The 15,672-nt window shown below is 40.9% G+C and overlaps 1 long non-coding RNA gene and 1 pseudogene across 21 annotated transcripts in view; both read left to right on the top strand.

Annotated features, from left to right (window-relative positions):
- LOC140497610 (acidic leucine-rich nuclear phosphoprotein 32 family member B-like) overlaps positions 1-11,706 on the top strand; it is a 28,380-nt pseudogene extending 16,674 nt beyond the window's left edge.
- Positions 1-15,672, top strand: part of LOC140497613 (uncharacterized) — a 414,232-nt gene that overhangs the window by 20,201 nt on the left and 378,359 nt on the right. The gene's annotated exons all lie outside the window — the stretch shown is intronic.

The raw sequence follows: 15,672 nt of genomic DNA, 5'->3' as shown, positions 1-15,672 counted from the left end.
TACATTTGTCAATTGTGAATGAAGCCCTTTCAATCAACCAAACAACTATGTTGAGTATTATTGGAAGTCCTACCCTTGTCAGTTGTGAGTGATGCCCAATGTACACTAGTATTCTCTAGGGAGAGGAGATTGGAAGGAAACCGAACTGGCGTATTCTGAGTGCTGGTGCTGAGCTGAATCAAACTTCTCATATTCATTCCTTTCTCTGAGACTTTGAGTTCTAGGACATATAAGCACAATCATGGGCCATTATAGACAGCAGATAATCCCATCCCCCACACCACCCAGAACTACCAATACAATGGATGCCAGAAGGAGAAAAGGACCAGGAATCATGGAGACCACCTGCACCTATATTGCAGCTCTAATCCTCAGCTGGTTGCTGTGGAGCTCACAGTCACTATGACACTCATCAAACCCTCTCGCACCACTAAATGCAGATAGATGTGACCCAAGATTTACACCCACAGACCTCTCATTACCTGGTTTCCTAAATAGTCAGCACTGCTGTCATTGTCAGCCACCATTCACTTCAGCTGTTTCTGATAGCCAAGGGCTGTCAGGAATGTTTCAGGACATCTACCACATCCCTACAAGGAATTATCTTCAACCAGTTCTACCTCTGTTCCTAATGAATCCATATTATCCCTATGCACATTGAGAAGGGGAACTGGGCCTTCATAGTAGTTCACATTTCCAAGCAGTTTTCCTCATATCACCCCTTCAAGGATGTGAGCAGTTGTGCCCTAGCTTATGGGCCCTGAAGCCTCAATTTCCCATGAACCAATTCCTACTCTGAACTGACCTTGAGACTCCTACCCTTTGCCTGAGAGGCTTTCCCTCTACTTGCTATATCCTGGCTCAGGGGGCTCCACCAACTAAAGCTTAATAGTCTATGATCAAGGTCATCACTCTGCCTCCCTGGGGTCCCTTCTGCCATTACAACTGTGTGCCTGGTCTCTGGAGCCTTTAGCCAGCTTTTCCTTCCTGCATCCCCTCCTCCTAACACATCCCATGTCACAAGGATTCTTTTCCTGGGGAATTTACTTACATTCAGTCCAAGAAGGATGTTTTAAACACCTACTATGTGTTTGGCCATGTGCTGTGTGCTGGAAATTTACATTCTATTGGGGAAGGATAACATGTTCACAGATTAATTGAAAATATATTCCAAGTACCTTAAAGGAGAGAGACTGCTGGTTCTTTAGGGGCTCAGGAAAGGTCCCATGTTGAAGGTGACATCTGAGCTTTGAGGGAAATGAGACATTTTCTGAGGTGGTGGTGGGAAGGGGGTTCAATGGTATCCATGCAGCAGGGATAGTATTGGCATCGTCATTCTGTCAGCTTCAGGTTCCAGCCCTGTTACCCCAAGAGACATCCCCAAACTTGTCCTTCCTCTACTCCTTTGCACAAGCGGCCCTCTATTCATGGAACACAGTGCTCTTATCACCTCCAGTTGAAATACTTGTCTTCCTGTGAAACTGGACTCAGGGGCTACCTCCTACAAGAAGTCTGATTTCTGCCTCTCTCTCTGCCTTGCTCCCTCTTCAGATTTTCCTCTGTATCTTTGCTGGGACCTTGCCTTTACCCCATTTTTCATTTTTGATACACTAACTTGTTTAGATGCTGTATTTACTAATTGAGTAAAAGCCCCTTGAAGGCAGGGCCTATGCCATTTTTCATCACAGTCTCAGTCCCTAGTACACACTAGGTCATAAGATCATACACTCAGAGCTGAAAGGAGCCTGCAAAATCATCATTGGAGTAGAAATATAAGATTTTCTAAGTGAAATATATATATGTATGCTCTTTTCTCTCACCCATCCCATAATTTTATAAAGAAGTTCATAAAACCTCTCCTAACATATGCATAGGATCATAGCTCTAAGGGGACCCCAGAGGTCATCTAGTCCAATTTCCTAGTTTTAAACTTGAGGAAACTGAGGCCCAGAGGGGATAAATGATTTGCCCAAGATTGTATAAGTAATAAGTCACAGGACTGGGATTTGAATCCAGATCTTGGGATTCTAAACTCAGTACTTTTTCTACACTACTATGCTGGTATCTAATAAAAACTGTTTAATTGAATAACATAATTGAAGGATTAGGGAACTTAAAATATTATCTATAATTAAAGTACTCATGCTAAATAATTTCCATTTCCTATACTTTCCATGATTCCCTGTATGATTCTAGAGCATTTTCCCCAGGCTTATCCCAAAAGAGAATCAGCCATGTCTTTCCCCCAACAAATTCCCATCTCCCTGATTTTAGATGGGCTTAGCCATGAAGGGAGTTGGGGTTGATACTGGACTCACTTTTAGCCAGTCAGGAAGCCTTTTGCAGACACTCTGAGTCAGAAGGGACTTGGGGATTATCTATTATGATATCTATTATGACAAGAAATCTTCCTACAATATACCTGGCAATTGGTCACCCAGCTCGAGTCTGAGTCTTTCCAGGGAGAGCAAATCTGTTCCACTGTTGAGTTGTTTTTACTGTTAGGATCTTCTTCTTTACATCAAGGTCAAATTCACCTCTTTGTAGCTATGTGGTGCAATGGATAGAGCATTGGTTCTGGAGTTATGAAGATTTGAGTTCGAATCCATCCTCAGAAACTTACCAGCTGTGTGACCCCAGACAAAGGATGTAGTTTCTATCTGACTCACTTTCCTCATCTGTAAAATGATTTGGAGATTTCCTTGAGCAACTGCAGAATCTTTGCCACGAAAACCCCAGATGAGACCATAAAGAGTTTGACACAATTGAAATGACCAAACAGCGACAACAACAATCTCGTAGGGTTGTTATATTTGAAAAGTGCTTTGCACGGTACCTGACAAATAGTAGACATTTAAAAAATGCTTATCTCCTACCTCCCTTCTTTTCTTCCTCCTTCCCTTCTTTCTTCCCTCCCTTCCTTCCTTCTACCCCTCTCCCTTCCTTCCTTCCTTCCACCCTCTATCTAGTCCTGCCCTTTGGGATTACACACATTAAGTCTAAATCCTGCCAGCCTTTCAAGTCCTTAGAGAGCTGCTGTGTCCTCCCTGAGCCTTCTCTTCTCCAGGCTAAATAGCTCCAATTTCTTCTACCTATTATCATCTGGCATTAATTTGTAACTCTGTGTCCTTCCAGCTTCCCTCCTCTGTACCTGTGTTTAGTTTATCAATGTTTCCCAAAATGTAGGAGTGTGTAATGGAATGTATAATGGAATCCCAGTCTTGGAACCAGCATCTCCCCTAACCTAGAATTTTCATACCTTTTTTGGCTACTATATCAGACTGTTGACTCATACTAAGGAGTTTTCAGCTCACTAAAACTCTGTGCTCTGAACTGTTGTCCAACCACACCCTTTCCTTGTGAAGTTAATTTTTTGAATATAAGTTTAAGACTACCTTTCTCCCTATTTCCTAGATTTGGCCTAATGTTCCAGCCTGTCAAAATCTTTTTGAGTTCTGGCTCTGCCATTCAAGCATTTTAGCTCTTTCAGTGAGGGGTCATCAGAAAATTTAATAAGCATACCTCTTATGATATTATCAAAGTAACTCATTAAAAAATGCTAAACTGTATAGGGTTAACCATAGATCCCTGAGGCTCTTCATCAGGAACCTCAAAAGCTACCCTCTCACCATTAATAATTACTCTTTAGGTGTGGACATTCTACCAGTTCCAAATAGACACCTTGTTATATTCTTGGGTTGTTCACATCTCCACATGTTGTTAATGAAAATATCACGAGACATGAGACAAATTAATGCTCTGCCAAAATTTAGGTTAGCATTCCCCTAAACCACCAGCCCAGTAAGTCTCTCAATAAAAGAAGTAAGGCTGGCCTGGCACAACTAGTTCTAGATGAAACTTTCCAGGACATAGGTGACCCCTGCATTCTTTATTAGACATTCACTCTCTCTTTATAAATTCTATATTTTCTCAGGAATCAATGCTAATCAGTGGCCTGTAGTTTATAGATTCCATTCTTTTCCCTTTCTTGAAAACTGGACATTTGCCTTTATCAGTTAATGGCTTTCCAATTCTCTACAGGCTTCTTTAAAAACACTAAATTAAAAAATTAAATTTTGATTGATTTTTTACATTTTCTTCATTTCCAAATATAGCCTTCCCCTTTCTCTGGATAAAGAGAAATTATAATAAAAATACAAAGAAATGGGAATCAGTGAAGCAAAACTAACCAATATGTACCATACCCATGGTTGCCCACCTCTGCAAAGAAAGGCAAGCAGTATATTTTCTCACATGTTCTTTGGGGGTCTGGCCTCTGGACATTATAATTACCTAGAGTTCAGTTTTTTTCTTACCATGAATATCTCTGTAATAGGTTTTTTTTTTCCTGTTTTTTCTTCATTTTGCATCAGTTCATAGAAATCTTCTCATGCTTCTCAGAATTCTTCATATTCATCATATCTTATGGCATACTAATATTTCATTTCACTTGTGTACTGCAACTTATTTAGCCGTTCCCCAACCAGGCCTTTACAACCACAAAAGTGATGTATATTATAGTTTGTTTGTCTTTGACTTTTTCAGAGGATAGTCCTGCCAGTGAGATCTCTGGGTCAAGGAATACGGACATTGGATCACTTTTTAAAAACATCATTCAAGCTCTTTGTGTGCCTTTGGCGCCTTCCTGGTGGTCTCCCTAGTGGTGGCTCTTGGGGCTCCCTACCTGGGCTGGGCTTGGGCTGCACGGCCATGGACATCAAGAGGCCGGTTATGCTGGAGCTGCGGAACAGGAAGCCGGGGGAGGTGAAGGATCTAGTCTTGGATAACTGCTTCTCAGATTATAGGAAGACTGGGGACCTGTCTTCAGAATTTGAAAACCTTGAGTTTCTCAGCATGGTCGACATCCACCTTGTGTCTGACCAACCTACCCAAGCTTCCCCAACTTCGAAAGTTGAAGCTCAGTGATAACCATCTCTCTGGAGGCCTGGAGGTCCTGGCAGAATGAATACCCAGCCTGGTCCAGCTAAACCTGAGTGGGAACAAAATCAAGGATATCAACACACTGGAGCCCCTGAAGAAGCTGCCAAACCTCAAGAGCCTGGACCTTTTCAAATGCAATGTGATCATGTTGATGAGCTACGGGGAGAGTCTGTTTGCCCTCTTGCCCCAGCTCACCTACCTCATTGGCTATGATGCCAATGACAAGGAAGCTCCAAACTCTGATCTTGAGGCTGAGGGCCTGGACAGTGTTTGCAGGGAGAATGGGGAAGTGATAGGTGAAGAAGAGGAGGAGGATGAGGAACTTGATGAGCATGTAATTAATGAAGAGGAGGATGAGGAGGATGAATATGTTGATGGAGAAGATGAGGAGGACAAAGATGATGATGGAGAGGAGGATGAAGAGGAAGAGGGAGAAGAACCCCAGCATAGAGAGAAAAGGAAACAAGCTGCAGACGATGAAGGGAAGGACAATGAGAAGGATGAGGACTGAGCCAGCTGCCCTGCCCTTAGTGAGCAGCAGGTTGTGGATGGATTCTGCTAGCTTGCCCTGGGTACTGCTTGGCCAGGGGATTCGGTGACCAAAGGTTCTCTCCATTTTCAGGGATGTTTTGTGCAACAATTTGTTGGAATTCTTTCTAAATCTTTGTTTCCAAGAAAAATGTGTCCCATGCCCTGCCAGGGCCCTGAAGGCTCAGAGGCTCTGGCACTTTCTCAGGATACGTTGCAGCCCCCTCCCTCTTCGCTCTTATTGGTCTTTTTAAATAAATAAAAACTGGAATTTAAAAAAAAAATTTAAAAATGAAAGCCTCATTCAGAAATGCTTTGCAGAATAGTTAGACCAACTGGCTACTCCAGCACGAGTGAACAAGTTAGGGTGCCTATCTCCCCAAAGCTCTCTGGCATTGATACATCTGATCTTACGATCTTGGCCATTTTGATATATGTGAGGTGAAATCTCAATATTGTTTTAGTGTGCATTTCACATATTTCTTAGTTATTTTCTCCATATTCTTATAAAGTTTACATAATATAGTAACCAACAGGAAGAAAACAAACACTGAGCTTGGTACCAGAGGACCTAAGTTCTGATGTTGCCTCGTCTTCCTTGTTAAGTGTGTGATCTTGGTTAAGTCCTCTCCAGGTCTCAGTTTTGTCTATAAAGTAAGGAAGTTGGACCTCCTGGTCTGCATCCATGATCCTTTGATTTTGTGATGCTATGAACTCACCTAGGTTGCACAGTGGGGAGAGCACTGTAAGTTAAGAAGACTTGAGTCCAAATCTAGCCTAAGACACTAACTCTGTGACCCTGGGCAAGGTGCTTAACTTCTGTTTCCTCATCTGTAAAATGGGCATAATAATAGTACCTACATCCCATGGTTATTGTGAGAATTTGATATTGGTTGTAAAGGGTTTTGCAAAACTTAAAGCACGGCATACATAAATACTAGTTCTTCTTTATCATTATTATTTCAAAAGCAGCTTGGTGCTCTCTTATTATCTCCCTCCTTATGATGAAAGTCAAATCCCTAGTACCCATTTTTGTTCTGGTTTTTTTTTTTTTCCAGAATCATTCTGCCTGGCAGAGTACTTCTATTTTTTCTTCGCTTTCAGGTAATTCTGTCCTTGCCATTCTGTGCAAGAGTCATTTCTTACCCCTTCTTTGAGTTTCCTCTTTGCCCCACTCCATCAAACCTCCACCTTCTTTTTTTTTCTTTTCATTTTTTGTTATTTTTAGCTTTCTTAGGTAGCCTCAGCTCTCTCTGAACTGGGAAGTTTGTTCCCAGTTGCACAATTAGTAAGTGGTGAGCCCAGCAGTATGTAAGTTCATGTTTTCTTCCGTTTTAGGTTTGCTTGTTTTTCATTAATTCTCTGCCTTTCTTGACCACGTTTGCCAAATTCTGTGAATGAAAATGAGAAAGGAGCAGAGAGCTTTGCATCAGAGTTGGATCAACTGAAACGTTGTTTGGGTTGATGCATATTTCTAGCACATAGTGGAGAGGGAGGTAACCTTCTTTAAATGAAAAGAAAAGTTCAGTAGAAAAGTATATTTGAGGTAGTTGTTTAAAGATACAACTTATGGTAGAATCAAACTTTGTGAATGTTGTCATAATTCAGTCCAAGTGCTTGTTAGAATGTTGTTAGTTGACAATTTCCCACTTACAAGCCTTTGTAGATATGGTCTGGAATTAAACCCTCTTACTTCCTATGAGAATGCTTAGCTTTCTTTAAAGTACAGTTTAGGTGCTACTTTCTTTAGGGGTATTTTCTGGTCCCCCTCCAGTTATTGGTGTTTCTTTTCTCTATTAGTGTTTCTCTGTCTCCATCTCAATTACTTTCTGTATATATCATATTTACTTAGCTGCTACACATTGTATCCCTCCAAAGTCCACTTCTCTGCTACCCAGACTCATGTGATCTTGGACAATTCAGTCTTCTTATTTGTAAAATGAGGAGAGGGTTCGACTAAATGACTTATGCAGTGCTTCCAGTTCTAAATCTGTGGTCTTTTTATGAGTCAAATGAAAGATTTGTAGGTTGTATATTATAAGCCAATGAGAGTAATCATGGAAGTATAAATCAATCAAAACCCAAGAATTTATTATGTGCTTCCTTTGAGTCAGGAACTCTGCATGCTATTGGGATACTGACGCTAAAATGGAAGACTCTTTGGCTGGAAAAAGCCAACATTCTCTTGGTGGAAATGATATGAACAGATGCAAAATATGCACACCATAAGTACAAATTAGTAATGGGATAGGTAGCAAGGCACTGGGGTGATCAGGAAAAAATCATAAATGAATGGATGACTGATTCTCTCTCTCTCTCTCTCTCTCTCTCTCTCTCTCTCTCTCTCTCTCTCTCTCTCTCTCTCTCGTTTTTCATTGAATCATACCCAATTCAACATGCATTTTAAAGTACCTACTATATGCGACTCTTTTTTCTAGGTACTTAAGATACAAAGACAAAAGTAAAAAAAATCTGGTCCCAGCATGGAGTTTACATTCTGTTTTTAGGATACAATAGAAATAGAAAACATAAAAGCCAGAGTTCAACTTAGGAACCCTTTAATTGAGGGGATCTTAACCTGGGGTCTGTGAATTTATTTTTTTAAATTTATTTTCAGTGTTCCACAATCACTACCATATAACTTAGATTTTCTCCCCCCTCCCTCTCCTTCCCTCCTCCCTCCCTCCCCAAGATGGCATACAATTTTACATAGGTTCTACACATACATTCCTATTAAATACATTTTCACCATTGTCATGTTGCATAGAAGAATTAAAATGAATGGGAGAAATCATATAATAAACCAAAATGTAATACAAAAGAAAATGATCTGCTACATTCTGCGATTGAATTCCATAGTTCTTTCTCTGGATGTGGAAGGCATTTTGCCTTAAAAGACCATTGGGAATTTTTTAAGTCCTTGCATTGCAATGAAGTTCTAAGCCTACCAGAAAAAATTCCTTGCACACTGTGGTTGTTGCTGTGTATAAAGTTCTCCTGGTTCTGCCCCTTTTGCTCAGCATCAATTCATATAAGTCTTTCCAGGCCTCTCTGAAGTCTTCTTGTTCATCATTTCTTATGGTGCAATAGTATTCCATTACATGAGTCTGTGAATTTATTTAAAAAAACTATTTTGATAACTTTATTTTGATATAAACAGTTTCCTTAGTAATCCTATATATTTTACTTTATGAATTTAAAAATTTTATCCCAACAAGGGGTTCACCAGACTGCCAAAGTGGCCCACGATACAAACAAAGACTAAGAAGCCCTGATCTGTCACTTTCTTTGTAGATAGCCACATGACATGATTAAACTAAGATCAGGTAACTGACTAGTGTCAGAGCTGGGACAAGAACCTGAGTCTTCTACATCTAAGTGGCACGGTGATAGGTGGTGCCATATGTGATGGCATATATGGCCCTGAGTTTAAACCCAATCTCAGATTCTAGCTCGGTGAATCTGGGCAAGTCACTTAACTTCTATTTGCCTCAGTTTCTTTACTTGTGAGATGGAGATAATGATAGCAGATACCTCCCAGGGTTGGCATGAAGGTCAAACTGAGATATTTGTAAAGCACTTAACGGAGTACTTGGCACACAGTAGGAGTTTAATAAATACTTGTTTCTTTCCTTTCAGATTCCCAGCCTCCTTTTCTTCCCATTTCCTCACTCCTGTTTTTTCTTTCCTCTTGTGTCATGTCAGGATTTATATATCTGTTTTGCAGATGAGAACACCAACATACAGAAGCAAATATTGAGAGCACAAAGGGACCTCAGAAATCATCCAGTCTAGACTTTTCATTTCCTCAGTGAAGAAACTGAGATGCGGAGGGGTCCAGCAAGTTGCCCAAGGACATAGAGGGAGGCAGGTCTAGGATTTCAATCGCAGACTCTTGGGTCTGGAGCTGGAAGGGACCTCAGGGGTCATCTGCTCCATCTGGGGACCAGGAACATTAAAAGACTTGTCCAGGGGTGTCTGGGTAATAAGCATCAGAGTCACAAGGTAAACCCAGGTCCTCTGACTCTCAAAGCATTGCTTTTCCCACTGACCCACATTCCATTTATAAAAAGGTATCACTAGCTATCTGCAGTGCCTAGCAGAGTGCTGGACACGTAGGTGTTTCCTATACACATTTGTATTTATTGAACCAGCATTCTTTCTACCACATCATGCTGCCCTGCTCTGTTCAGTCTTCCTCTAATTGCCCATCTCCCCACTTGTCTGTTCACCTCTTTTTCTGGCACTAAAGATAAAAGTTCAAGAAATATTTCTGGCCAATCCCCTGCAAGGTTTCTAGGGCAGTTTAAAATAAATTAAACTGGATGCAACCATACACTAAGTGCTGAAGTATTAAGAACAATGCCCTGTGTTGGCTTGGAGGTGACTTGGCTCTCTTTGCTGTAGAGACTTGAGAGCAAATGTTCTTAACCCTTTCTGTGACACTACCCTTTGATAGTCTAGGTAGGGGAGTCGATGAATCTCTCCTTGGGACAAGGTTTTTAACTGCAGAAAATGAAAGAAGAAAATTATAAAGGAAATCAATTATGTTGAAATAAGACTTCGTGAATAAGACTGTGGTTCATGTTCCGTCTCAGACTTTTACTATCCATGTATCCTTAGACAAGGCCTCAGTTTCCTCATCTTTAAATTGAGAAAGTTTGATTAAATGCCCTCTACAGTTCCTGGCAGCATTATGTCTGTGTCATTATACATATGTTAAATGCTTGGGAGAGGTTTTCTGAATTTGTTTTTTTTTTTTTTGGATTCTGGGATAAGTGAGAGAATGAAAGTCTCTGTATTTTACTTACAGTGCCTTTTATTTCAATTCCAGCCCAGAGAATCATTAGCCCTGTTGCTGAGAGGGGTTTTTTTTTTGCTTTTTTTTTTTTTTTTTGAAATAGGATGAAAGCAGCTACCTCTCAGTTTATAAATTCCTTTTTCCCATAACTGAGTTTGGCTATACTAACAAACACATGCTAGGGTGGGCAACCTCAGGCAAGGAAGCATTGCTACGAAGAATGAAATAAAAAGAAGCCAAAGAAACAAGACTTGGAGAGACTTGATGGGGTATTTATGATCTCAAACTTCTCAGGCACTCATTTATTCTACAGTTCTTCCATTTCACAAACAAATACAGACAAAACTCCTAGGTTCTCTTATGGTCTTGCTTAAAAATTTCCATTTGAGAAAATCCTTTTTCAGTGAAGATTGATTTCTCCCCCATCCCATTTCTTTGCATCTTCAGAAAACATAAATGACTGCTTGGGGCAATGGAGTAATAGGCCGAGTTCCCTACAAGATTGACTTGGACTCTGCATTGATGTGCTAACCTTCCTTGAATGGGATGCTGCTGACCCGTATCAGCAGTGTGCCTCCTTGGGCTCGTTTTTGTCTGTAGTGGAAGGGCTTTTGTACTCACAACAGGTCCGCAGAGAGTTAGAGCCTCCGGCCAGGCAGCCTTTACGGTCTACAGCTTGAGCTAAGGCTTGAGGATGTGTGATACGGTGGTTGGGGAAGTGGATCACTCACTATTTTATATGAGTAGAATTATGGATGTGTAAGAGAAGACTTTTTTCATGGAAACGTATGGTTTTAAATAATAATAACTAACATATATAGATAGTTTTAAGGGTTACAAAACCCTTTACGTATATTATTTAATTTGATTCTTATGACAATTCTATGAGGTGAGTGCTATTAGCCCCATTTTCCAGATGAGGAAAAGGAGCCTGAAAGACATTTCAGTGACTTGCCCAGGATCATGTAGCTAGCGAGTGTCTTCAGTGAGATGTGAACTTGGGTCTTCTTGACCTTGTCAGGTGTCCTTTCCACTCTGCCAAGAAGCTGTGGCCCTAAAATATCTGCTCCCTGCCCCCCTCATGTATTTTCTCTCTTAGAGCTAAAATGAAGCCATTTTTAATTCAAAAAGCATTCAGTAAGCATCTACTTTGTGCCAGTATTAGTACTAGGTAGGCACTGTGCTAAATTCTTAGGATGCCAAAAAAAGAAAGAGGAGCAGAAAAGAAAGAAAAAGGAAGAGGAGGAAGAAGGCAAAAGAGGAGGAAAAGGAGAAGAAATAGGAGGAGGAAAAGAAGAGGAAGAAGAGGGAAAAGAAAGAGAAGAAGGAGAAGAAGAAAGAAGGGGAAGAAGGAGAAAGAAAAGAAGGAGAAGAAGGAGGAAAAGAAGAAGAAAAAATAAGAAAAAAAGGAGAAGAAGAAAAAGAAGAAGGAAAAAGAGAAGGAGAGGAGGGAGAAGGAGGAGGAGTTCTTTTGTTCTAGGAACTTACAATTCATAAAGAGGACAGCACTTTGATAACTTTTTTTTACTTTGATACTTTTCTAACATATTTATTAGGTAATATTTCTTTTACATAGTAGGTGCCTAATAAAATGATTGACTGATACCCATCTGTGGCCTCGGCCCTGTATTTGACTGTGAGCTTCATGGACTTGGTTTTATATCCTTCTCAGGCCTAGTACAGAGCTTTCTTTGGACACATATTTGCTGAATGATTTGAAGGTTCTTCAAGGTAGGGACTGGATTTGGTTTTCATTTTTGTCTTTGTAGCCCTTGCTGCCAAAACGTTGCCTCATATAGAGTAAGACATGGAGGAATACCATGGAAGTTGGCTCCCTTCTGACTTAGCACAGAGCAGGCTTTCATGTTTGACTGAACTGAATTAAGATCATACAGGTTCACCCTTCATATCATTCTCTAATATTTATTTTTGTAATTTTCTTTTTTATTCTGAACTTAACCATCAGCAAATATGTTTCAATATACAAATAAGAACCAAACAAATAAAGATTTCATATGAAACCATGAAATAATTGTTTTAACTGCATGTTAAGTTTAATAAAGTAGCCATAATATTTCCCTGTTTATTTTCTATTTTGAATTTTTCATTTTCTTCTATCTTTTAAATGTTTTGTTGGCACTTCTTTCCTTCTTTTGTTTTTTGCTTCTCTATCATGACCTGTTTTATCATGTAATAAATAATTTATCATGTAATAAATTAGCTAAGCAAGACAAAACAGCACATTGGCCACATCTGAAAATGTATGCCTCATTCTACACCTCTGGTCCACCGCCTCCCTGCCAAGAGGTGGGAGGCAAGTTTCTCACCAAGTCTCTTCTTTCCCATCACACCACCCCTGTTCTTCTTGTCGTATCATTCTCACACAGGACCATAACATTTAGAGTTGGATAGGATCAATCAATCATGAGCCTTTCTTAAGTGCCTACTATGTGCCAGGCAGTTTTAGGTGTTGAGAATATAAACAAAAAAAGTGAAACAGTCCTGGCTTTCAAAGATCCCATTTTCTACTGGGGGTGGGGGGAGGCAGGGTGGATCCTGCTGTGCATAAATAAGCACGTACAAAATAAATGCAAGTTAAGGGGAGTAGTTACCAGCATTTGGGGGAATCAAGAAAAGCTTTTTATAGAAGAGGGCACTTGAACTTGGAAGGAAATTAGCTGCTCTAAGATATGGAGGTGAGTAGGCAACACATTCCCGGCATGAGAGACATCATGTGCACAGATACAGAAACTGATGGAGGAGGATGCAGAATAGATGACATATAGAAGATGGAGTGTGTGTGGGAAGTCAGGTCAACAAGTTTTTATTAAAGGATGTGCTTTGTGCCTGCTATGTGCCAGGCACTGTGCTAAGACAATCTATGGGAAGGCCAGTTTAGTTGGACCATAGACTGTGTGAAGTAACATAATGTATATTACAATATCATATCATAATAAGGTTGGCAGGATAGCTTGGAACCTTGTTATGAAGGATTTTAAACAAGAAACATGGGGAATTATATTTGATCCTAAAAGTACTTAGGAGCCACTGGACTTTGTTGAACCTGGAAGGAATGACATCATTTCCATGCTTTAGGAAACTCACTTTGGCAGTTGTACAGTCAGTCCATAAGCATTTAAGCACCTACTATGTTCCAGGTACTGGACTAAGAGCTAGGAGTACAAAAAAGGACATTGATTTTGTTTTGCGATGGGCCTTTGAATCCTTAGTGCTTCTCACAGTGCCTGACGCATAGTAAGCATTTCACACATGCTTGTTGACTTGGTTTGGTGAGATGACTTTTTCAAGGCCAAATTAATAGAAACTAGAATAGTGAATACCCCTCTCCCCACTTTGGGAACAAATCTTTCAAAGTTAGGGAGGGCATCATATAGAATCTCAGAGGCTCTGGGTTCAAATTATCCTTCTGGAATATCCTACCTTTCTGAAACTTTCTGGACTTCAGTTTCCATATCTACAAAATGAGGAAGTTGAACTGGAAAGGAAGCATTTTTTACAATGGAAAAAAAAAAGACTTAGACCCAGAATCAAGAGATGTCTTATTACCTGTGTGACTTTCAGATGCCTCCTCTGTAAAACAAAGGGGGCTGACCTTCAAGAGCTCTCTCAGTTCTCAATCCTAGGCCCAGATGTCCAGGTCTGTGATCTTACATTCCTTCTCCTTGGCTGGGTTTATTTTCTGTTCCTAACTAGAGCTGAGGTGCACTTATGACTGCTTGAGAAGCCTGTAATGCATTTGTCAGTCCATAGGGACAGAACTCCAAAGACACAGAGGCCAGCCAGTGCCTGCCTTTGTTCCCCCCTTTAAACTCCACCCCACCCCCCTCCGTGGGGACAGAGGAAAATTCAAGGCTTCAGAAGTGTCCATAACCCAGTGCTGAGCAGGCTTTTATTTTCATTCCAGAGAGGCCAGGAATCCCAGAATCAGCAATCTTGCCCCCCAATATAATGATCTTTTATTACACGATAGCCCATCACAGGAGAAAGTGGATATTGCTTCTGGGAACCCAGGGCAGTCAGCAGGGACTGCCTTTAGCTCAGCAAGATGATGCAAAAGAGGTTAAGTGTGCCCTAGTTCCGGTTAAAAGGCAACTTTTTACCCCCACAGGCCGAACAAACGGAGCTGAGGAGGCAAACTCCAGCAAAACAGGATTAGATTTCACCCAAAGATAGGGAATGGGATACAGAAATCGCTAACCCTGTCTCCAGCAAAGACTGAAAGGAAAAACATCCAGTGGCCATTTCTTCAAAGAGGAGTCACCTCCCTGGACTGTTTCTACTGAAATCGACTACATCTTACCTTTGCATTTATCTTCTGGGGGCATTTAAAAAAAATCCCTGTTGATTCAATGTTGCTAATGTTGGTCAGTTTCAGGGATTCCACAGAGGAGCCTCACCTGGAGACCCAGAGCCCTGGGCTGCTGTATAGAGGAAAAGGAGCAGGGTATCTGGTTTAAAAGGCTTTAGAGTTTGAGACCTCATTCAGGTACAGCAATTAGCTAATTGAAGGCATTGTGGCTCTCCACCACAGGAGGCCTGTTGGGGGCCCTTTGAAAGTCTGGCCCTCAGGGTGTGTCAACATTAGCATTATATTAACATGCCCATTGTATCTCCTGAAATTGCAGCCTCTGCTGAGGGCTCTCCCGGGTGCAGGCGGGTTTGGAGCACTTGTGCAGAGGGCAGGGTCCCTTACAGAAGTCTTGCACCAGACCTGAAACCTACCCCATTCTCCTGGCAGATGTAATCTGAGACTAATTGAAGAAAATTATCAAATTATTTTCTGGGAAGCTGTGTCTTCTTTCGTTTGGGTTCTGAAAGGAGGTGCACTGTAAACTGTAAATTCTAGCCTGAAAGTAAGACCAGAGGACAAACTATAATTGATAATCTGGGAATCATAAATTGAAGGCTGGATGGAAATTCCAAGCTCGGCGATTCTGTTTCAGCATTTTCACATCCACGGATGAAGAAACTGGGTCACTCACTTGTCCAGGGTCACCCAGCTTCATAGATTCATAGACATGGAGTTGGAAGAGATCTCAGAGGCCAAGCCTCTTGTTTTCCAGATCAGGAAAAGTGAAGCCTGGACGGTGAACTGATTTGCCAAAGTTACAGAAACTGTTAGGGCTGGGGGATAGGACTCCAAAGTCACAGCTCTGGAATACCTACCAGGTGGAACTCAAGCCTATGGAGATATGGAGTTGAAATGAGTCCTGTTCCCTGCCCTCAGGGAGCTTATAGTCTATAATAATGAGAGACCAACTGTTTCTTCTCTTATAACATGACTGATATGGAAATATGTTTTGAATGATTGCACATGTATAATCCATATCAAATTGCTTACCTTGGGGTGGGAGGGAAGGAGGGAGGGAGAAATTTTGGAA

The sequence above is a fragment of the Notamacropus eugenii genome, chromosome 3, assembly GCF_028372415.1.
Source record: "Notamacropus eugenii isolate mMacEug1 chromosome 3, mMacEug1.pri_v2, whole genome shotgun sequence".
Lineage (NCBI taxonomy): Eukaryota > Metazoa > Chordata > Mammalia > Diprotodontia > Macropodidae > Notamacropus > Notamacropus eugenii.
Note: the sequence above shows the minus strand (reverse complement) of the source record. Positions and strands in the feature narration are given on the sequence as shown.